The following is a 5567-nucleotide window of genomic DNA, read 5'->3' on the forward strand; positions in this document are numbered from 1 at the left end:
GAGCGCACGCGGAGCTAAGGACTCCTTTGATTCTCACTAAAATATTTTTTTTTCTGAAAAAACTAATACTTACCTATATAATACTTAAGAACTTTATCATGCATAAAAAATTATATAAAATATTTATTATATTTTTAATAAAAGAAAAAATCTTATTACATTCTATTTAAAAGCTAATAGAAATTAAACTTTTTCATGTTTTATATAAATTTTTTTCTATACATTAAGAAAATTTTATTTTTATTAAAAAATTATTTTTTATTTTTTAAAAAAAATCCAACCAAATATGGGATTTTTTTTATTTTTTATTAACGATACTTTTCTGCACGAACTAAACGAATAAAAAAAAATTGATGCCGTACATGTATGAGAGTGGGATTCAAGTGATCCATCTCCGTGAAATTTCTTTAGTTAAAACTTCTGGAGATGAGATTTTACTGCAACTAATATAAATTTTTTATGGATAAAAAAATTATACCATATTTATTTAATATTATTAATTGATATACAATCTCAATACCCCTGGCAAATGGTCGATTATGATGTAATGGATTAGATACCATTTTTCTTGTATATTGCGCTTTTTTTAATTATGGCTAGAGAAAGGATGAGATTTTGATGTGGCTATATTTTAGTGATATTAGAATCTCAATTCTTAAAAAATGATGGATTGGGATGTAATGGATGAGGTATGTTATTCCTTATAGAAATATTTCTTTTAATTATGTTTAGAGAAGGGATGAGATTTTGATAATGTATGGTTTAATCAGTTCAAGCTTGCAGGTCAGGCTTGACAAGTAAGCTGGCAAGAATAATGGAGGGGTTTGAATCAAGTAGAACTTGGGTTTTGGTTGAAGTTTATACCATGGTACCTTAGGTTTAAGTTAAGCCTGGTACATAAGAGATGATAGGGCATGTACTGATTTATCATGTATAACTTATCATGACTCCAAAATCTGGTACTTGGCAAGATATGCCAAATAAAGCAAGATAAACTTTCTTTTATCCCAGTTCCAAATGAAGCCTCACTAGATTTTAACCTAAACAAAATATTTTATCTGAACCTATGCCTGCCTATAATCTTGAGCCTAGATCAGCTAGATCCAAACTTGTAAACCATGTCGATGAACCAGTGCTTGCCTTTCCATGAAAGAGGTGCAGGAGCTTTTTGCTTGCTAATTCATTGGGCAAGAAGGAAAAAATCATTAGCAAAGAAAGAAAATCATGGTCCAAGAATGAAGCTTGCATCAAGGTCCATTTATGCAGCTAGTTTTTTCCTCTTCCTTTTCCCAAAACAATAAAGTAAGAAAAAATGACCAAAAAATCTTTAAAAAAATTGTCCTTAATTTATTATGGCCGTACGAGGGTATTTTCTTAATCATCTCGAACTTTGTCACCAACTTATCGATAGTCAATATAATAGGTCTTTAATGACCATAACTTTCTTATCTAGGCTATGATTGGGACAATTTAGGATGCACTAGAAAGCTATTTTGATATGGATACACTAGAAGTGATTTAAATTTAAATCAATTCTACATGCACCATGGTAATGCCATTTTAGGAGTAATGTTCACTAAATTGCAACTTGAGCTACATTGACTTAGCTTGCAAAAGTTAAGCCCGGTGCGCACTTATAATTCAAGTGACACCTCGTATCATCATTTTGAGTGATCTTGGATGGATGCGGAGATAGCCTAGGGATCTTGTGATGGTGGAGGTATTGGATTTAACTTGGATTTTTTGGCAAGTTTTAAATGCCTCTATCATATCTTCTCAAATCTTGATGGCTTTGGACACTTTCTTCATCTTATTAAGGCCTTTTTTGGGGGTAAACATCTCAATGAGGCCTGTTATAGTAAAAGTTAAAGTAAGAAGATCCAGGATCATACAACCATAGGGCAACACATTTCCTAACTGCATTAGCAATGTTTACTTTTAAATATTGGACAACTTTGAATCAAAGGAATATAAATTCTCAAGAAGAGCCATCACCAAATATTTCTATGCACGCCATTATTGGAGGGCCATCCTCTAGAACATTTCTAGTGAAAAGATTAGTTAAGAGACAACCAGTCATGATTCTTATTGATTTTTGGAGCGCTTATCATTTAATTGATCTAGTCTTAATAAAGAAGACAACTCAAAAGTTATGCAGAACTTTCAGCTCAAAACTGACTTTTATTTGCTTCCCTTATGTTGACCCAAAAGGTTTGATTTTGATGATACAAAATATTTGAGTAAAAAGTTCACTAATCAGTTGCTTGGAGTGTATTAGAATGCTTGCAGGATACCAAGAGATATCTTTCTATAACTTGCAATGTGGAAAATGGAACTTTAACTTTTTAAAGCTCTTTATGAGAAGAATTGACTCTAAGAACATCTTGAATGCTTATAAGCAAATATAACAAATTTCAACTTGGGCTATCTCAAAAATCGACCTTTGGAATATAACAAGTCGACCCTGGCATACTAATATAGACTGATATGCTTTCACGTGTCGACCTCCGTATTAAACGAATCGATTCTAGAATAGTCTCAACAAGAAGATAGAGAGCAATAAAAATCTGCACTTTCAGTAAGTCGACCCATAAAGATCACGAGCCGACTCCTATTGAATAAGAGTTGAACCCAAAAGCAAACGAGTCGACCCTAAATGGCCATAAACAAAAGATAAAGAGTAGCAAGATTTAGCTTATTGGCGAGTCGACTCATGAAGATCACAAGCCAACTCTAGTTGAACAAGAGTCGACCCTAAATGGCCATAAACAAAAGATAGAGAGTAGTAAGATTCAGCTTATTGGCAAATCGACTCATGAAGATTACAAGCCGACTCTAGTTGAATAAGAGTCGACCCTAGAAGCAAACAAGTCAATCCTTGAATGACCACAAACAAAAAATAGAGAACAGCAAAATTTGGCTTGTTAGCGAGTTGACCTATGAAGATAACGAGTCAACCTCTATCGATGGACGAGCTGACTCCTAAACCAAAAGAATTGACTCCATAATAGTCACAAACGAAAGACAAAGCGCAACATAAACAAAAGCTATTTTGAGTCAATCCTTGAACATCACGAGTCGACCCCTAAAGAAGTCGAGTCGACTCTTAAAGAAATCGAGTCGACCCGTCAGTACCTGACAACAGTAGCGACTAGCTTTTTTATAAATCAAAACGATCATTTTTGTCTCACAATGGCTCCTTAGTCTGTCTGGCAGCTAGAAGTATCTTCCAACCACTCTTTGATGGTATAAATGTATGGAGACATTAAGAGAAAAATCAGCCTTTTTGAAGAAGAGAAGAAGAAAAGGAGTTCACAAAAATAAAGACAATATTCAACTGCATTCATTAAGTACTGAATGATTATATCTTCCACTATTAAGAGAGTTGATGAAGAGCATTTAAGTTTATTCAAGGCCAACCAACTGATTCAAAGCTCCATTTATTCTTTGTGTATTTGTCTTTAAGGAGTTATAATTTATTTTTATCACATTTTTTTGGTACTCTGTTGTGACAAGTTTCAGAAATTAAAACTTGGAAAAAGGTCTATCCAAACTTTGAATTAGATTACATTGAGCCTAGAAAAAGGCTCGAGAGTAGTTTTGGTTGATTTCTAGTAAAAATCAACTGAGTTGTTTATGAGCTCGGTCAAAACAATCGGACTGTAATTTTTAAAGAATTGTAGTAAAAATTTTCAAGAAGAGTATCTTAAGGAGTAGACTTAGGTGCATGGTTGGCACCAAATTCCTATAAATTCGATGTGTTTGTAGTATTTGATATGTGTACTATAAACTTCTGCATATTTACTTACAGCTCATTATCAATTGCAAATCACACATGCACATTAAATTTTATTCCACTGCATTTTGTTTAAAGTTTTTGAAAAGTTCAATTCTCCCCCTCTCTTAGGCAACATAGCTGGGCAACACCTTGGTTGAATGTAGTGCTCCATTGGAAACTTATTAGCTTTGCACTTTGGGCTCAACTTTACAAGATTCTCCTAAGTTGTTAATACAAATCCATTTGATAAAAATCTCTCTATCACTATAATAACTATGATAAATATATTTTTAATGTAGATCCAATTGACTAACTGATGTGCTGATTAGGATTCTTGCCTTGGTGACTCCAACTGTGAAGAATACGAGATTGCAAACATGGTTACAAATTGATGGTCTCCTCATTGTTGTTTCCTCTCCTCCTCTTCCCCAAATCCCTTCTCGATGCTTATTTCTAGATTGAAGTTGACGCTATTGTCAATGAGGTGGCAAGCTCTTCTCTTCTTGTTATTTGAAGACTTTGTTTTCTTTTCTTCTTTCTCTTCTGAATTTTTATGGTCTTAAATTTGGCCAGGAATGTCAGCAATTCTTGTTATATCAGTAATTTTAAGACTTTATTGCACAACATGGCAATTTATTTTTAGAATTAACCCTAAACATGTATTCAAACATTTACTATAGATTTTTTTTTTGCTTCTTCCATTTTATTCGTGCTTCTCTTTGGCACTCAACCATATATATATTGATAAATGGGCTAGATATCCTTTCACTTCTTATTATTCTAGTAGGTGATAATGGTCCTTCTAATTTTGTTACAAGCAAGTCATTGCCAATTTACTTGCATAACCTACATATACATATAGTCTATCGAATGTTGCCACAAGCAGCCAAATTGATCAAAGGCTTGTGATATTTCTACAATTATGTAACTGCTGCTCTATGATGTTTTAAAGTTATTCATTGCCATGGTTTAAAGCTCACTTATCGAGCTTATATTGGCTATTTTTTACCGCATGTCATTTATTAAGCCGAAAAATATGCAACCATGCTAAAACTAGCCTTTTCATATCTTAAGTTGTTTTAGAATGATAGTAGACATGATTTGGACTTCTGCATGAAATGTTTGGCTAGAATAAATCCAACATCTTTAATATGATTAAATAATCATATTATTGATAGACATAGGTTTATGATTGAATGCACTAATCAACGACAATCAAGATATTGGCATAATATAAAGATACATACCCTTGTATCAGTCTAAGGATACAAGGCAGTACGGTGCCAATCTTCATGCACTCATATTAGTCCATCCAATTTGTACTAATCTAGCATTAGTTGATGTGAATCCATTTTAGTTGCCATGAGCCTTAGTACATGATTGGGCACATAAAAAGAATGGCTTGATACAACATGATGTATATGGTAAAGCTTAATCATTTTAGCAAAATCTATAAAACTATATACAATGTCTTTAGAATACTAAATAGGAGTTTGAATTAGGATCTATTTTATATTTTGAGCTTCATTACTGTGACTATGGTAATACTATGTAGATGTTTGAATTAGGATCTGTTATATTTTGAGCTTCATTATTGTAACTATGGTATTGGACAATGTAGAGATAGCAAGTGGTGACACACATATGTGCAAAACCATAAATTATAAGGATAGGAATGAGCAATTAGAGTAGCCGTTTTAATTGCAAAAATTGTGATCAAAGGCATGGAAACCATCTAAAAATTGAAAGGGCATGTGCAATGAAAATTTGAAGAAGCTCGCAAAGAGAG

The sequence above is a fragment of the Phoenix dactylifera genome, chromosome 12, assembly GCF_051530095.1.
Source record: "Phoenix dactylifera cultivar Ajwa chromosome 12, Ajwa_hap1_PhDact_Kaust_v1.1, whole genome shotgun sequence".
Lineage (NCBI taxonomy): Eukaryota > Viridiplantae > Streptophyta > Magnoliopsida > Arecales > Arecaceae > Phoenix > Phoenix dactylifera.